Source organism: Macrobrachium rosenbergii, chromosome 36 (assembly GCF_040412425.1).
Source record: "Macrobrachium rosenbergii isolate ZJJX-2024 chromosome 36, ASM4041242v1, whole genome shotgun sequence".
Classification (NCBI taxonomy): domain Eukaryota; kingdom Metazoa; phylum Arthropoda; class Malacostraca; order Decapoda; family Palaemonidae; genus Macrobrachium; species Macrobrachium rosenbergii.
Window position 1 is genome coordinate 12,360,418 of NC_089776.1, and position 20,000 is coordinate 12,380,417.

A 20,000-nucleotide genomic window follows, 5' to 3' on the forward strand; every position below is an offset into this window, starting at 1 on the left:
GATAACAGTGCCAAGGGAAATTTCTTAGAACTTGATGAGAATATTCCAGAAAAATTAATCAATTTTTTTTTTCAAATTATTGTTTGACCGTGGCTTCATATGTGGGAACTTTTTTCATTCACAATATGGCAGACAAAATCACAAAATTGATTCAAATCAGTTATTTTACTCAGCTCATTAGGATTCCATTGTAATGGCAGAGTAAAACTGTGCTAATTACACAGTAGATGAACATAGTAGTCCACTTTACCAGAGCAACGTCCAATTTATTGCTATTGAAGCACAGTACTATCCAGAAAGATGATGTTCTCGATGACCATGGTCATTTCGACGCCAGAATGCATGGTTTTAATAATGCACTACCATCGATTAGCCACCTCCCCCCCCCCACGTCATAACTCTCAAAGATAATAATACATGTAGTAACTGATTTACTTCAAGATTTTTATTGCGTGATCTCTACTCGGGAAAATATTCCTACGTTCTTTTACAAAGCATAGATAAATAACTGCTAATATTTCCAAGTGTCATTTTTAACTCACAAGATCTGCAAAATCTTTCTTCTCTGAAATTGGCTTTTTAATTTCATTGCTCTCTCATTTCAATACTTTGTTCAGGTTTTTTTAAACCTACGTATCCTTGAGTACATGTGTTCTTTCCGTTCACTGTCCATTTGCTTGCTCTCTCTCTCTCTCTCTCTCTCTCTCTCTCTCTCTCTCTCTTAGGGTTTATGAAAAGCTCTCTCTCTCTCTCTCTCTCTCTCTCTCTCTGCTGATCTGCCAAAATATTAGGGTTTATATATATATTTCTCTCTCTCTCTCTCTCTCTCTCTCTCTCTCTCTCTCTCTCTCTCTATATATCTCTCTCTATATATATATATATATATATATATATATATATATATATATATATATATATATATATATATATATATATATATGAATATATGAATGTCAGTCCGTTTCCTCTTTATATCTTACTTGTATGTATCTCTACCGTTTATTCCGTCCTCCCTGTCAATCCTACGTCCTTTTTTTATGCTTATTCGTCTCTCTTATTCAGAATGTCATAAGCCGCCTTAAGCAACAGAGAATTTAAACACCAACGCAATCCTTTGTGTATAACAGTTTTTGAAGAAGGAAACAGTTTTCAAAGAAGGAAACAGTTTTTGAAGAAGGAAACAGTTTTTGAAGAAGGAAACAGTTTTCAAAGAAGGAAACAGTTTTCAAAGAAGGAAACAGATGCAGAAAAATAAACGAAGCCTGAGAGCAGTTTGCTTCTTTCGCTGACATTTATTTGTTTAGACAACCTGAGAACTTGCTCGGGGCATTAGCCAAGTGAATAAAAGGTTTTAGCATCAGGGATAATGTTGAAATACAAAAGAGTACAGCGCAAAACTCGACAAAGGAAAAGATAAAAAAAAAAAAAAAAACAAGGAGCTTAGCATTCCTCTTACTGACTCGTATATCGAGCAACGGTATAAATCTTCATTTTAACTCACGTTATGAGGCCTTGATAAGGCCGTTAACCCTAATTCTTCGTTTGAAATACTTGGTTAGATGTAGAGGGGAAGATAGAGAGAGAGAGAGAGAATTGTTTGTATCATGTATTTATACCCTTGTTTGCTTCATAGCCTACTTGTTTTCGTCTGATTCGTATCAACATGTTTGGTAAGCAATTGAATATATTCGTTCATTGATTCTCTTCCCTGACTGTTAAGGCTGGCTCATTATATATATATATATATATATATATATATATATATATATATATATATATATATATATATATATTGTATATATATATACACAAATGTATATATATATATATATATACTATATATATATATATATATATATATATATATATATATATATATATATATATATATATATATATATATATATATATATGTGTGTGTGTGTGTTTTGTTTGTGCGTATAGATAGATAGATAGATACGTAGACAGATAGACAGGATAAGCTTTTGAGGTTAAATTCCTCAAGCCTATAAACTGTTGTCTCAAAGTAAGTCTTCCCCTGAATCTCAGTCTCTAAAATCCAAAATCCATTGAGATGATGAATAAAAAAAAAGTTTCCATTTTATAATACTGCGTACTTTCATGGAACTGTTAAGCATTTCTTAGAACTGTCCGATCACTCTAATTTTAGGTTTCATGCCTATCCATGTTCGCATACTAACATCAGACACAAGTAAAAGTCTTTGCGCCTCTGCGTGCCTTGGATAAATAACCAAAGCATAATTACCCCACGTTTGGGACTGTCGGTGGCCACAGTAATAATGCCTAGGATGTGATGAAGGCCAGTGCCCTCAACAGAGGCAATTTGGGGAAATCGCAATAACTTTTCACTGGAGAGTAGAGAAAGCTTTTAGGAAAACTGTTTCTGAAGAGAATTTGTTGATAAAAGATGCGTTTCATCCAATAACGACAACAGGCCTGAATTTACTTTAGGTCAGTCAGAAAAGAACACATTTGGGAGTATAATATCTGTGAGGAATGAATTCAGGACTTAAATAATGAATTATTATATTTAGTTCGTATTTATTTCTTTCCCGTACAGAAATCAGATAAATGAAATGAACATGTTTCCCTAAAACGAGCTTCTACTTTGAAAGTGGAATAATGCCTCTTAACACTGCAGAAATTATCATACCTCGCTGAATCTGTTCATTAACACTCGCATGTACGTCGCGAACAATTACAATTAGACTGTGACCCGAGTTGCTCGTTAAGATTAAGAAATGCGTTTCACTGCCTTTCCCTAGAAGTCAGCTGCGTTGGAAACATAACAAGGTTTTGTGCGTTTGACATTTACCCTTATCTCCTGCAGTCGTCATCTTGAGTGTCTCCAACAAGCGAGCCAAATTCCCAACTATTCACGGCTTAACTGCCCGCAAGATTTCCTCCCTTGCTTAAGGTCATTTCGTTTATTAATCAGGACGTGTCTAGAAGATACAAGAAATAGATTTCTGAAAGCGAAACTGTGATGCTGTAGAAGAAAACCAGTTTGAATAATTAGATTTTGAAACCTCCACGCTGGAGGTCTTCATAAACCTGCTAAGAGAGAGAAAGAGAGAGAGAGAGAGTAAGCAAGTGTTGGTAAACAAGTAAGAGGAAGTTAGCAGACAGCCAAAATGAAGAAGTGCCCCCCCTCCCCCCTCCCCCCTCCTCGCCTCATGAAGGCCAGGTGGTGGCCTTATGGGCCATCATCTTTCTTGGAGAGACGAGAGGCGCCCAAAATATACATGGCCTCTTCATTTCTTTCCCTCTCTCATGGGCAAGTTACACTTTTATCTAAGCCAAGGTCACTCGTCTCGGCAGTCGTGCAACTCTCTCTCTCTCTCTCTCTCTCTCTCTCTCTCTCTCTCTCTCTCGTTTGCTGTGACGAATATAACTGTAAGGCCCCGACCCCTACCTAATTTCTTGCCCCTTCGGAGGGCTGGTAATAATAGGCGCAGGTAAGGCCAGGCCCTTTTGCGTCCGTCGTATATTTATGCGCTGTGAGTCATGAAGTTAAAAGACATCGGATTTCCTTTTTTTCTAAATACTTCCCAAAATATACAAATAAATAATAAGGACCAGCGCTTCTTCTCAGAACAACTCACAAAACGCATCTTATTGCCAAATGAAACAAGGCCTTTTTAGACAGATATAACTCCCGCGACAGGCAACATCATTTTCTTGTCTTCACACCCTACTGTTCTGAGAATTCATATATTAATAAATATGGGTTGAAGGAATGTGACATTTATATTAATAATATTAAATTCAGGATGTTATCACAGTTAGTATTTCGGAGAAAACGTTCAAGGCCTTGACAGTTATACTGAGAGTTATTTTTAATATACTAGCAGGAAGTCTTTGAAATTCTCCTCCCTAATTATTGCTGAAAAAAGATTATAGAAGGACACCATTACCTCATATAAGTTAGGAAAGCCCACTGCCTTTACCTGAAGGTCAGGTATAGTAATCTGAAAGATTATTTGGGATTTGTTTCAAATTAAATGTTACTATATTTTTGCTCTCAGAGGTCAACTGCCTGTGGTATCCTCTCTCTCTCTCTCTCTCTAGGCACATCTCTCTCTCATCCCACATGTCTCTGAGCTCCTCAGCTTATTATATGTAGGCACATAGTCAACATCCCACATGTGGAATATATATATATATACATATAGTCAACCCTAGTATGTATGTATATATATATATATATATATATATATATATATATATATATATATATATATATATATATAATGACAGACAGATATGATTGTAGTTTGCATTTAAAGATATAGGATCATAAATATATCCTGAAAGATGCAAGAATGACAAAGTGTCTGAAACTTTTTGCTATTTGTTTTGTGTGTGGTTACAAGTATGCTTTGTCATTAATATTACAGAACATAAGCATTACATGTGGTTGATATTACAAAATGACAATTTATCAACACAATTGACGCAATATATAATTATATATATTTGTCTGCGTGTGTTTAAGAAGATGGATTAACAGATGTAAAATTATACGAGATCACTAAATTTTGTTAAGAGTAAAAAAAAAAAAATTCGGAAAACTGATAGCATAAACACCATTTTGATAAGATCGAGACGCAAAAGCAAAACGATAATAATTGCTCACAGATTATCATGGAAGATATGCAAAAGCAAAATGATAATAATTACTCACAGATTATCATGGAAAACGATGTCAAGTCTATCGAGAGAGGAGAAGAGAAGAGAAAGCTGTTTAAACTTAAAACTAAAGGTAACTAGCAGGACATGACCTATTGCCCCTCCTGAATTACGAACAGAGATAAGAACGGGTTGAATGGCAGAATCATTTCTTATTCATGCCGTCGCCATCAAGATGAGACGTAATTAGACAGAGCTCACTTCGCTCTGTCTCTCCCTCCTCCCCCTCCTCCTCCTCCTCCTCCTCCCAAATCCCTGGACACCTCCCCCACCTCAACCAACCATCCCTCGCGCAAACACGCCCTGAATGTGATCGCGCTGAGGCAAATATAAGATTATCCTCAAATAACTGTAATTATTTTTCTTGCATGAGGAAGATTTATAAATATGTTTTGCATGCAGGCACTAATCTACTGTCTTTTTGTATGTCTGTACACAAAATATCTTAATAACTCCAATATTTTATCGTTTGAGTTCAGCTGAGTTTTGTAAATAAGTAAACTTTTAGACAAGGTGTTCATTGCCTTTTGAAATAGAACCAGATTTTGGTGCATAATTAGAAAATTGTATTTATCTTTCAGTGATTATGCTAGACATTGTCTTTTTCTTATCTTTTTATTTTGCAAAATTTTATTTTTACACTGTAAAATCATAATTTGTCTAGATTATTATTATGAATTTGAAGTTTTGAAATGATTTTTTTATATATTTGTTTAATATTTTCAGAGCTTGGCAGAGAACAGCTCGCTCTGAGTGCTCTCTTGTTTACCCTGTAAATCCTTTTACCTATTTTGTCTGAAAACGTGGTAGACTAGCTCTTGCTTTTACCTGAGTAAGCAATTTCTCATCCACACCCTATATTTTTTTCCTAATCAACAAATATATGAGACACCTGAGTGGTATTGCCTGAACTTCCTAATGTGGGGTCCCGAGTTGAAACTCAGCTCAGGAATTGAGAGCTCTTCATAGGCAATACGACCTCACAGCCTTTGTGAACTAGTGACGGGGGGTCCGGTCCAGTAGATAAACAGTCACAGTCATCAACAGTCATTTGCTCAGTCGCCCCTCTTCCTAATGTGACTGTGGAGGGGGCTTGATCACTGATCATGCCTGTCCCTCTCGTCTCCAGCTCATTAGCGACCTTTAAATCTTTGCATGATTGAGCTTTAAAGCATAATTGTCATTTACCTGACGAACGGATTCAACTCAGAAAGCTACCGACGAGAAGTTGGTTTAAGCTGGGACAGTCTAAGTACTTAATAAAGCTGTTGGTTTAATTTTCTAAGCTTATATAGAAAGAAAACGCATTTTTTCTCATATAGCCTGAAAATAAGTATTTTGAGAAAAATATCAAGATAATTCATACATTAGAGTGCTAACATGATCAATTTCTTCAGTAGAGAGAGAGAGAGAGAGAGAGAGAGAGAGAGAGAGAGAAAATATGAGCTCCATTTATTAATGCACTAGATAAGCATCTGCATTTCAGTGATATTCTCTCTCTCTCTCTCTCTCTCTCTCTCTCTCTCTCTCTCTCTCTCTCTCTCACTGGTGTTCGCACCCAAAAAGAAATACATTTCCCAGTTTTCCTAGATTTAATTCATACAACAGAACTCACTCACCTTTGTACGGCGATGGTGAAGTCGTTGAGTTATCTGTAGTAATAATTTTTTTAATTATTCAGTTTCAGCACGGCACTAGTTTTGTCTTGAGTTTTATTTACAGTTTTTTTTCACTTGAAGTTATTCTTAGTAACGAAATTTCACTTTTTAATCTTCTAACTATAAAAGAGTTATTAATTTATTTCTAAATTAAAACAACGTTTACATTGATATTTCCAAAAGTGTTTTCTGTCCGATTCTATTACTGATGTTAATCTTTTTTTTTTTAATGCTTTTAGAAAATTACTTTCCGGTGTAATTACAAACGTTGTGATTGCTTCGTGATGTTTTTTCTGTGCCAGTTAGTTAATAAACTGTCAAAGGGTTATAAATAACATTATAAAACCTGGGGTAAGTTTTCCTTTATGTCATTTGTATATATATATATATATATATATATATATATATATATATATATATATATATATATATGTATGTATGTATGTATATACATTCATATATATATACATATACATATACATATACACAAAATGTTAATTTACATATGGCATCTGTTACTTTAAGGCAACAATTATGTAATTTCGTGAATCTCTCCTAATCTTCAAATGTGAAATTCTGACTCAGAAGACGAAAATGGTTACCAAGTTGTTCTGTTCTGCCCGTTCTTTCTTTAACCTTGAAGATAAGAAGAAATACATGGAATTACAGTATGTAATTTCTTGTGTTGACAGATGCCACATGTGCACCGCATTCATAGTTAAGCTAATAGATGCCACATGCGTATCATATGCAATGAGGATTGCTTACGAGGAAGAATGTGCCAACGGCGTGCAAACGCACACACACACAATATATAAATATATATATATATATAGATATATATATTTATAATGCAAATATATATATATATGTATATATATACACATATACATACCCATATATATACATATACACTAGTTTAACCTTGATACCCTTAGCTCATTTTACGACATCGTTATATATCCTGAAGAATAATATAACTAACAGCAATACAGATCTGGCAAAGACGCTCCAAGTTAGGAGATGAGATCATTCCTTAAAGCTTTTGCAATCATATGAGAGGCCCAACACTCTTCACTTTTACTGAGATATAAGACCTTTTTTAGATATTGCGAATATTTACCGCGGCCTCTTCTGCTTATCCGACTATGCTTTGTTTATTTTAGAAGCTATGGGAGTTGTTTACAATGAGGGGAGATGCTTGAGGGATGTTTGTGTAATTTTTTTTTAATATATATTATCCTAAAGAATTTTATTTATGTTGATCATGCCTTTTTTTCATATCTTAAAAATCTCATGTATTTAAGGCTGAATGTTTTCGGTTAAGCAAGATGCCATATTGATAATTTTTCTATAGTAAACAGTTGTCTTTTGAATAATAACGTTGTATTAAATTAAACCAATTTTATTCTTTACTTTTTCTTCCTAATTATTAAAATCTTGCAAATGATTATTTTAATAATTCGAAGTAGTAATGTACTGGAAATGTTGATTATTTAAAAAGATAATTTTAACGATTCTAAGTGGTGATATCCATGGAAAAAAGTGTCGACTGTAGAACCAGGAACTTCAGAATCATTGGTGTTTCCCTCCGTCCCAGAAACGCAAAAAGATGAAGTTGGAAAGTGTCGAGGCAAACTTCACCCAAACTTCCCCCAAGTAACTTCTATTAATACCCAGGAACATACTGAAGAGGAAGAAGTAGTTTTAAGAGAAGCAATCGCCAGCAGAGGAGATAAGACTGCGCTCACTTATTCCACTTCTTGTGCTTCCCCTTTCTGCTCCCGTGAGAGTATGGTTTATGAATTTGTTTATTCAAGCGCCGACCTGTCACAGTCAGTCATGTGGGTGAAGGCTTGCTGACGGGCACGAACTTGTGTGTATGTACACTCAAGCACAATACACCTACGTACACAAAAAAAGCGTGTGTGGATATATATATATATATATATATATATATATATATATATATATATATATATATATATATATATATATATATATATGTGTGTATATATATATATATATATATATATATATATATATATAGTTCTACTTTTGGAGCATCTAACTTTAAAATGAAATTATTCCTAATCCTTCCAAATTTTCAAAGATTTGTGTTTTTTTTTATTCTTATCAAGATGCTGTAATATGTAATTTGGGCGTAACATCCGTTTTTACACACACACACACACACAGTATGTATAAATACACACACACACACACACACACACATATATATATGTATATATAACTCTCCTGATGCTAACGAACGAAATAATCCTTGAGAATTCTTAGCAATCACATCCTTTTTGGTCAGTGAACGTGAACCCGGTTTTCAAGAGAATTTCGGAATATCCTAACATTAGCTCTGGTGCCTCGAGACCTCGTCTTTTCCCAGAAAATGCTGTAGACTCGAAAGGTGGCCTAAGATATTAATATACTTAATGCAGATAACAGCCTTGAAACCATTTAAGAAGATTTGTATTTGTAGTTGTAGTGGATGTTTTTAATACTACTACTTTACATATATAACTACGAATATTACAGAAGTTAATGAGCCGTTAATGGAGGGCGGATCATAAATGGGAAGGCAAAGTATTAAAATAGAAAAATATTTTTGGTTGTAATATCCTATTACAACAAAATCTCCTTCCTTAATCGTCTATTTTTGATCCGCGGAAAATTGATGAGATGATCCCTACGCCATTAAAATACGAGTGCTTTTAATATAGACTCTTTGGTCTTAATATACCATTTACTGACGGAAAAATAATTGGGTACTTATGATGTCTACTCTGAGCGACTAACTGCAGTAACTCTTGTCAATGATATTTGGCTCAGCTTAGATATATCTTCTCTGATGCTAAAATTTTTCGTTTTTAAGTGGTCACCTGATGTCCCTGTCTGAAGGAAAATTATTATTGTAATATATATTACGCTGTTTGTGTTCAGGTTATTTGCTCCAACGAAACAGAAAACGAAGTTGCTGATCTTCCCAGAGACAGGAAATGAAATAGCAAAGTTTTAGTCAGTAGTAAACGAAACTACACTAAATGTCCTGTCAATATTTGAGCAGTTCATAGCATGTGTTGCTCCCTGATAGCCAAGTATCCTTCACGAGGCTTTTTCTACGTACACAAGCCTTCTGTGATATTAATCTGTTGAACAAAGTTAATCAAAGCGATGATTATATTTTCCAGCGAGAGTAATTAAGATCCAGAACTTTGTCTGAAAATATTGGGCTTGACCACCTTACGTAAGCAAGATTTAAATGCCGAGTGTCCACTGTCAATTTTAGCACCTGCATCTCAGGTGCTATGCAGAGCATTGTCATTCTCATTCAGCTGAGGTTTTCCGTGATGTGATACTATTCTGTACCTGTTGTGTTTCGCTCTCTTGAATGTCAAGTCGTGTAATTGTCGGCGGTTTAGATGCTGATGCATTCGAGTTTAATGATGGGTGCAAACCGTTTAAGGTCCTTAGATAATGCTTCGTTAAGGAATTTTTCTGTGAACTGTCTTATGTCTTTATGATCGTTTTTATCATAATTGTTACTTTTTTTCTCTTATGAATCATCTTGGAACCATCATACACAAATAGAATTTCAACGCTTTTCACATTTCAAAGGATAATTTTATCTTTCAATTTCGTATATTGTTCATATAATAGAAATTTACCCCATTTTGTAAGGTCCTTAGATAGTGCCTCGTTAAGGAATTTTTCTATGAATTGGCTTATGTCTTTAATAGCATTTTTATCACAATTCTTATTTTTTCCTTGTATGATTTACCTCATCATAAAAGAAATAAAATTAAAACCCCTTTCACATTTCAAAGTTATTTTATCTCTTCAACTTCGTATATTGTTAATATAATAGAGATTTCTCTCAACACACAGTTTCTATAAAATCTTAAATCCATTCGCATTCCTTAATGCAAGATAAACTGGGGGTCTTTTTCCCGTGTCACTGATGTTTGGTCATCTTCACCGTCCGGCTTGCCAGGAATTCTGGTCGTCACTCTTGATATTTATAAGGCATTTGACGGCCTGCCCTTAGGGTCAGTTAGCCAAACATTCAAGATTTACTCTTTTAAGAGGTTATTTGACAGGTGATATGAGGTTTATTTCTCCAAGGTACGCTTTACAGTTGTTGTGTGAGTGTGTGTGTGTGTGTGTGTGTGTGTGTTTTTTCTCATCCAGCTCATCAATTTTGTTGGAAGGAAATGGCACTTCTTCATTTTTGTGGGATAATTTTTGAGACCATATTCGTCAGCTGGAGACAAAGAAAATATTTTGCGTGTACAAGTTTATAAAAAAAATGTCCAGTCAACATTCCAAACTTCTAGTTGTTAATTTGCTTTAAAAAGTGTCATTATTTTAACATCAATTACATTAAACTTTATAATAACCTTTGCAACACAGGTTACAGATTGCTGCATCTCATTTTTCCCATTTCGACACGAGATCGTGGAAACTAGTAATTATTTAATGTTATCCATATTATGAATTTTAGTTGTTCCGTTGATTCTCAAGTAGCCTTGTAACACACGTCAACCCACCACTTCCCACATAGACTCTGGAAATTTATTCTGCCCACCTTTTCCTTAATTCCTAAAAGTTTGCTCATTAAAAAAAAGGCGAGTTATTTTATGCCTATTTTACACGTCCTTCTTTTGGTCAAAATTAGGTAATTAATGATTATATATATAATATATATATATATATGTATATATATAAATGAATATATATATATATATATATATATATATATATATATATATATATAATATATATATACACATATATATACTTAATATAAATTTCAGGCTTACATTGGGACTTAACATTATATATATATATATATATATATATATATATATATATATATATATATATATATATATATATATATATATATATATATATATATATATATATATATATATTATATACATATATATATATATATATATATATATATATATATATATAAAAACAAATGTACGGTTGCGTGTCTATGTGTTTATGTATGTATGTGTATGTGATAAACAGACCCAGAGCAATTGAATAACGTCGCCCAAGTGACGAATTGCCATCAAATGTAGAAAGGGGTCATTAGGACTTGGTGACAACCACAACGAATAACGTCTGCGAAGCCTGATTAACCGCATATCATTTGTCAGCATTGGGTAGCAATATATATATATGGCCACGACGGCTCGCCGAGATTCTTCTCGCTAATGAATGAGTGTATCGCCATGACATGTTTGATGGTCTTTCCTTCTTTGGTCATATCAGTCAGCGGATGGATTTGGATGGATATGCATCAGTGGGTGCCTTGGACACGCACGTACATAAATTTATATTTGTGTATATGTGTATGTATATGTATGTATATATATATTATGTGTATATATATAATATATATATGTATATATATATATATATTTATATATATATATATTTATATATATATATATATATATATATATATATATATATATATATATATATATATATATATATATATATACTGTGTGTGTGCGTGATGCAAGGAATATTGTAAACAGTCCAAACACCTAAATGAACCACCAGCCTATCAAAAAGATTGAAAAGTAAAACAAAAAGAAAAGAAAAGTAAGAGGCAATATTCATGGCAGTAAAAGTACAGCGCAAATAACCTTTGGTACTGCCTCTCGTTCCACGTAAGGCTCACTGTAGGTCATTTCCCCTACAAGAATTAATTACTTTCTGTGCGTGAATGGGTTGGGGGGGGGGGGCTTTGGGGGTTGGTAGGTGTCGTGTGGGGGCGGGGGGTTGTTGTGATATATGAAGGAAAAGGTGATATGAAGTACATGCGATTAAAGGAACAGAATAAGAGGAGCGAGATGTAAGTTTTAGGAACTGAGATTTTTATTTATTTATTTATTTATTTATTTATTTATTAATTTTGCTTTAATGGAGAAAATAAAGGTTTCGCTCTGAGACCTAACAGCAGAAACAGGCTAGATGGTAAGAAAAGTGTTTGGAGCATAAAATGAAGAAGAAGAAGAAAAAGAAGATGGAGAAGAAGAAGAATAAGAAGAAGAAGAAAGACGTTATTATAAGACCTTGTGAAAGTGTATTCTGAAAAGGCACAATCAGTGTGTGGAAGAAAATAAATTTTTTTTTTTGCATCATTTGGTTCCAAAATAAACATATTAATGTTGCAAAACCGTGAGGAAAAGCCTATTAGACCATTTTTACAGATAGACGTCATGTTATGAAGAGTAGTACATAAAAATATATTCCATCCCAACTCAACGAAAATGAAAATGGAGATGAAATTATAAAGTTAAATTAAACTCAAGAAAACTGCGTTTCATAACAGAAAAATTAAATTAGTACGTCCTCTGAAAAATGAACAAGGACTAATAATACACGAGTAATAGGATCTGTTAGGGACGTGAGAAGGATTTTAAAGCTGCGGTATTGGAACAAGAAAGAAAAAAGGGAGGAATGAGAAAAGAGAGAGAGAGAGAGAGCGAAGTTTTGAGTAGGTAAAAACAAAACTCGTTTGCTGAAGTGCAGTTGCAAAGAGAATGAGCAAGCGATTCAATTGCGCCCTTAAAGGGGGCAAACGGCTTTGTTCATGTACTGAAATGGGTATGACCATAGCGATGAAATAACAGTATCCTGTTATTTTTATAGCTCGGAATACGTCACCTCATTCTCTTATATTGGGTTAAAAGCGTCATCACTCGTCATCGTCATGTGCTGCAATCAATTCTGAAACCGGGCACGTAACTACAAAGCGCCCGGACCCCTAAAACCATTGCGTAACTGCTCTCACGCGTAGTTAGCGTATACAAATGCAGCAAAACAAAGAAATGGGTGACCTTGTTTTTGTCAGCGGCGTTGCCTCGAAAGTGGATTTTAGTTTCTCTTTGACCGAATTATCGGGAGCCTAGCGACGGTTAGGGGGATCGACACAATGGTGGTTATGATGTTTGTGTGTGTGTGTGTGTGTGTGTGTATGTACGCGTGGATGTGTGGGTGTCTATAGCCAGTAATTTGGATGTGGGTTACCAAAGGGTACGCTTTCTAAAATGCCGTCGATAATTGGTATTTGGTAAGTTTATATAACCTCTACTGTATTGCGTGTTTCACTTTATTTGAGTAAAATATCTTTAATACATTCAATGTGACCTTAACAGTAATTAATGGAGAGAGAGAGAGAGAGATCTATCATTAATCCAGCTTCACAATCATGCACGTAACTTTCAGTATAAAATTCTGAAGTGCATGGTTGTCTAAGCCCTTATGACAAAGGATTTGCTCATAATACTATACCTGTGTGGGATTCGATCCAAAGTGGTCTCGTTCGATGTAAGTATATATATATATATATATATATATATATATATATATATATATATATATATACATATATGTGTGTGTGTGTGTGTGTATATATATATATATATATATATATATATATATATATATATGTGTATATATATGTGTGTGTGTGTGTGTGTGTATATGTGTGTGTGTGTAAGCACTCGCGTGCATGTGTGTGTGTAGGTGTGAGGGGAATGCTCTAAAGACTAGACAAACACATGACGCACGTATTTATTCGTTCATTCGCTATTTGCATATACGCCTCTGTATCCGTATCAAACAGCAGACCTTCCTTTACCGTCGGACTCCCAAATAACCCACCTATCTACCCTACTATCTTCCTTTCCACTTCTCATTCCTCTTCATTAATCCCCCTCTTCTTTCCCGTGCAAATCCGTTTACCATACCCTTATAAACCGGCAAATATGATTACCAGGGCTTAATCTGATTTATCAGGTGATTTGTAGGCGGTCACCTTGAAGCCTCCTCCAGCCCCCCCAACCCACCCCACCCTAATTTTTACCATCTAACGGCGGCGGTGTGCCGAATCTGACGAAATAGGGTCGTTTGTTTTGGATGTTTTATTTGTAGGATTTTTGATCGGACTTTCGTCGCTGGCGACGCGCGTCGTTGGTGGTAGTCTGTTTTTGTGCTGTCTGACAAAAAACAAGGAGACAGTATATATATATATATATATATATATATATATATATATATATATATACACATGTATATATATATATATATATATATATATATATATATATATATATATATATATTATATATATATATATATATATATATATATATATATATATTAGGCAGGAAGAAAGGACAGGAAAAAACGGACACGGACATGACGTGATAGATGGTATATATTACAATAATAAGAGAGAATTTCAAATTTGAAAACAAATTATATAATAATTACTAAATGGCGATGACATGAAAGAAAATGTGAAATAATAGTAAGAATATACATTTATAAAATGATAAGGTGAATGCCTAGTGGGTGATGAGGATCATATCTCTAAATTGTGTTGAAGCAACATCAGTGCATGATGTTGCTTCAACATCATATACTGCTCAGGAAACACATGAGCACCGAGTCTTTAAACATCCAAAGTTGTCTGCAAAACATTAAAAAATGTGTGTAAAGCAGCAAATATTCTTTGCAAAACATTCAAAATTGCTTGTAAAACATTCAAAATTGTGTGTAAAACACCTAAAACTGTGTAAAACGTTTAAAATTGTATGTGAAACATCCAAATCTGTACGTAAAACACCCAAAATTGTGTGTAAAATACCCAAAACTGTGTGTAAAACATCCAAAATTGTGTGTAAAACACAAAATTCTGTGTAAAACATCCTAAATTGTGTGTAAAACACACAAAACTGTGTGTAAAACACCCAAAATTCTGTGTAAAACACCCAAAATTGTGTGTAAAACATCCAAAATTGTGTGTCAAACACCCAAACCTTGTGTAAAACTTTCAAAATTCTGTGTAAAACACCCAAAATTCTGTGTAAAACATCCAAATCGTGAGCACTGAAACCCCAACTGAAACTCATTCACATATAAGCTAAATCAAGCTGGAAAAAAAAAAGAGTTATAAGGACGACGCTCAGCGGAGGGAAAGGCGACAGTAAGGTGATCAAATGAACAAAAATAGCTTCCCCAGGTACAAGAGAAATGATTCATACCGAGATGATGGATGTAGCCCAGAGGAACCCAAGAGAGTTCAGAGGCGAAAAAAAGTACTCGGAGCTCCTCGCAAGACGAGGTCTCGCTCGTACCTGTGGTGTAATTACGTATGAAGGAGATTAAATGACGCATGCGTAATGAGTCAAGGAGAGAATCTGATTATGTTTGATTGCTAACTGTGGGGAAAAGGATTTGTTTTTTTTTTTTTTTTTGTTTTCGTTATGCCAGACTTCATTCATTACACGTGTAAGGCACGTTTTATATCAGTAAATTAAGATTGACATTAGTGTTATTGAGAGCTCATTTGATAAAGGTAAACAGATCATAAATAGGAAAAGAAGAATTTTGAAGTCTGTCTCCAATGATGAAGACAAAACACACTGTGGCTGTGGCAATAACAATTAAAGCTGAGTGAAGAAAATTATTATTATTATTATTATTATTATTATTATTATTATTATTATTATTATTATTATTATTATTATTATTGTTGTTGTTGTTTTATAGTGAACGAATTCTCTTTCGCGTGACAAAAAATTATTGAAAAAACATCATTGAAATGAGAATGAGAAATCTCATAAAACAAGGTAAAGCAAAAGCCACTGGGTTTTTAGAGCATCACTAAACTTTATATCTAAAAGCACCCACAAGAAACGCATCTAAAGGCATATTAGTCCATGGTTTCTCTGTATAGAAAAGAAAAAGACAGTTTTGAGAGCTGTGATTGTGCAATGTTTAGGATTTACCAGCTAAAATTGATTTGCAAATGAATGATCTTCCCGAAGAATCTAGCTCTAAGAATTTCAGACAAATATTAACAACATGATTATTACTGATATTCATTAATAACTTTATCCGGGGATAAGTTATAGTCCTAACTAAGTAGTCAAATGCGTCAAGGATAACAGGTCATATAGTTTGGGACATACGTGTTTTCCTTCAGATAATGGGGCTTTTTAGTGAGTGAAAAGTCATTGTTCATATAGTAAGCTCAAGTGTCGATAAACTGATGTTGTGTAAAACATATGAAATAGAAATGACAATCCCACATAGCATTACGTTAATGTACATCATAATTCGCAATTAACCCGTAATGAACTATAGAAAGCCTTATTGCTTAAAAAAAACAATGAACTTTCCTTTCTATTTTTATAAGGATAACAACTCACTCAATAATTTCATCACCTCAATTCACAGCAGTGAGTCATTTTTGCACCGGTTCGATAACACTGACGAAACAGTCATTCATTTGTTTCTTGTGCTTTTGATAAGGTTAACTGATGTTGTTGTGAGTTGCCAATCTTGCTATTAGTGCAAAACTCTTTGCATAACTCGTTACTTTTCGTTACATATTATCGTCACATATCTGCCGGGGTTGCATTTATATAAGACACAAAGCGATATCACCACATACACTTCCTCTTCTCGAGAAATCAAATCACTTCACTTAGACCAACATCTTGGGCTAGTTTCCTTTTTACCTCTGCATCCATAGAACGCCAAGAGTGTGCGCGCGTGTGTGTGTGTGCGCGCGCGCGCGTCTCGCTCTGAGAACCACTGTAAACAAACAAAAGCGCAGCGCAAGTGACGAAGAATAATAAAGTATGTAATCGGTAGCACAGTTCAGAGTAAACTCAGCTGAACCCCGCTCATTCTGTGGCAAGGAGTACCCGCATTCCCACATACCCGGCTGGGCTGGGCACGTAACCCCCTCCCCCTCTCCCACACAAGACCTATGCCTTCGCGACCACTTGGCTCAGCGTACTACTCCCGTCCCGTCGAGAAGAGGGAGTGTCACACATACACACAAACAAACACATGTACACGCAACCCACCTATGCACTATATGCCCCGAACATTACTTATGCAAATTTATTCTGCACTCTTGTGTCTCTTTCTCTCCGAGAAGGCCAGTGTAATCGTCTAGATTCCTCTAGATAAATCGTTCTAGGGGGAAGCAACAAACGAACAAGGTTTCTAGAGAAGAGTGTGTGTATGTATGTGTGTGCGTGTGTGTAACAAACGGAGGCGGGCAGTCAAAAGGCCTTGGTATTCATTCGCCTGACCACAGATGGTGCCCTGGTAGGACACGCTGGTGATTACATCCTTTGTAGAAACCACTTAAGGATATTGATCTGGCACGAACCACAGGGAGCCTTGTATCCTTGTGATGCTGCCATATGTATGTGTATATGTATGTATTTATATTTGTATTATATTTCAGGTAGTATTTCTAGGTAAGTGGTTTGTTGGAACACTTAATAAAAATGGAATTGATTTTGTATATTTACAGTTTGAAAATCTATATATTTTTCTGTGAGTTTTTAACTTTCCTCTCTTTCTAGAATATCACCTGTTATTTCCTTTCTACATTATCCTTCATTAATGTATGAAATATTTATTATCATGTAAACACATCGTCCTCACGCGTCTAATTAATTGAAACTACTATATATATATATATATATATATATATATATATATATATATATATATATATTATATATATATATAGAGTATATATACAGTATATATATATTATATTCATTTTCATACATATGCGTGCATGCAAAGAACAACATGATTATATAAAAAAAACTGATAGACCTCAATGAATCATTATCATCTTTCCCTGAGGGCAAGAAACTCCCATCCCGCTATTGCCAAGAGTACCAGACGTAGCCCAGAGGTTTGTGATTCCACCAGAAGTGGTCTTGGGTTAGACGACCGTGTCCTCTGTGCTCTGATGCAGGAGATTCCTTCTGCGTGAGTGAAATACTTCTGGAGTCAGTAAACATAGTTGGGGGGACTTGGGAAAGCGCTGTTGCAGGCTCTCTAGTCGTTTGAATGTTCGTGTTTCGAGTTTTGTGGAAACGCGATTCTGGCTATACTGGAGGTGTTGGTAAGAGCTAGGATGACAAAGATGGCAAATGTTTCGGTTGTAAGGTGGTTGTGTATTATAGTAATGTGTCATTACGTGCTAAAAAAAAATATGGAAATGTAGAGTTAACACCTAACTGAATGTTTGGCTAAAGAGTGATGAATCTTACCAGTATTCGAAGTACGTTTATCTGATACAGCAAATTTATTTATCTAGACGAGTGAATAAATTAAAAACGTTTCAGTGAAAAATTGAATATTTTATAATTGAAACATCAAATAGATTCGATTTGACTGAAAGTTTGGGATTGTGTACTCTACCTCAATAAGAAAATATATCTTAAAAGTTTAATTTAAAGTTTAAACTTATATTTTAGTTTTCTGTAAAAGAAAACTACTGTGCCGGCTTTGTCTGTCGGTCCGCACTTTTTCTGTCCGCCCTCAGATCTTAAAAATTACTGGGGCTAGACGGCTGGAAATTGGTATGTTGATCATCCACCCTCCAGTCATCAAACATAACAAATTGTAGTCCTCTAGCCTCAGTAGTTTTTATTTTATTTAAGGTTGAAGTTAGCCGTAATCGTGAGTCTGGCAACGATATAGGACGTGCCAGCACCACCGGGCCGTGGTTAAAGTTTCATGGGCCGCGGCTCATACAGCATTATACCGAGACCACCGAAAGCTAGATTTACTTTCGGTGGCCTTGATTATACGCTGTACAGAAAACCCGACTGCGCCGAAGAAACTTCGCCGCATTTTTTACTTGCTTAATCACGCAACTGATAAACAAAGCAATTAGTCACGCCCGCATGCCTTACTTTGATTCAGAATATCAAAATCGAGGTCTCGAGACGTTTATTTTAGAACGGAACAGAGGAAAAAACTCAGAGGAATAAAGAGGAGGAAGCTTTCGAGGTCAGCTCTTGAAATTTAATGTCTGTAAACATGCAAAAAGCAACTTTCGGGGAATGAACGACTTCTAGCCTTCAAGCTCGAAAACGCAGGTTGCATGCCCACGTGCCAAAGTCACAGTCAGCTCAGTGTCCATCGGGAGGCATGCCCACAAAGCATCTCGAAAGACATGCCCACAAGGCTTTCGAAAGACATGCCCACAAAGCCTTTCGAAAGACATGCCCACAAAGCGTTTCGAAAGACATGCCCTCAAGGCCTTTGAAAGACATGTCCACAAAACCTTTCGAAAGACATGCCCACAAAGCCTTTCGAAAGACATGCCCACAAAGCCTTTCGAAAGACATGCCCACAAAGCCTTTGAAAGACATGCCCAAAGCCGTTCGAAAGACATGCCCACAAAGCTTTCGAAAGACATGCCCACAAAGCCTTTCGAAAGACATGCCCACAAAGCCTTTCGAAAGACATGCCCACAAAGCCTTTCGAAAGACATGCCCACAAAGCCGTTCGAAAGACATGCCCACAAAGCTTTCGAAAGACATGCCCACAAGGCTTTCGAAAGACATGCCCACAAAGCCTTTCGAAAGACATGCCCACAAAGCGTTTCGAAAGACATGCCCTCAAGGCCTTTGAAAGACATGTCCACAAAACCTTTCGAAAAACGTGCCCGCAAAGCCTTTCGAAAGACATGCCCACAAAGCCTTTCGAAAGATGCCCACAAAGCCTTACGAAAGACATGCCCACAAA

General features: G+C 35.3%; 1 protein-coding gene and 1 long non-coding RNA gene across 4 annotated transcripts in view; one reads left to right on the forward strand and one right to left on the reverse strand.

The window, feature by feature from the left end:
* LOC136856625 (thyrotropin-releasing hormone receptor-like) overlaps positions 1 to 17,225 on the reverse strand; it is a 277,063-nt gene extending 259,838 nt beyond the window's left edge. The window contains exons 1-2 of one of the 2 annotated variants that reach the window (XM_067134570.1): positions 16,946 to 17,225; positions 6,333 to 6,491 (exon numbers count right to left, since the gene is read on the reverse strand). The gene's annotated coding sequence lies outside the window, so the exon portion shown is untranslated. Of the gene's footprint in view, positions 1 to 6,332; positions 6,679 to 16,945 lie in introns of those variants that run through there. The other variant, XM_067134571.1, reaches the window with a different exon arrangement.
* LOC136856628 (uncharacterized) overlaps positions 1 to 20,000 on the forward strand; it is a 409,387-nt gene that overhangs the window by 221,845 nt on the left and 167,542 nt on the right. The gene's annotated exons all lie outside the window — the stretch shown is intronic.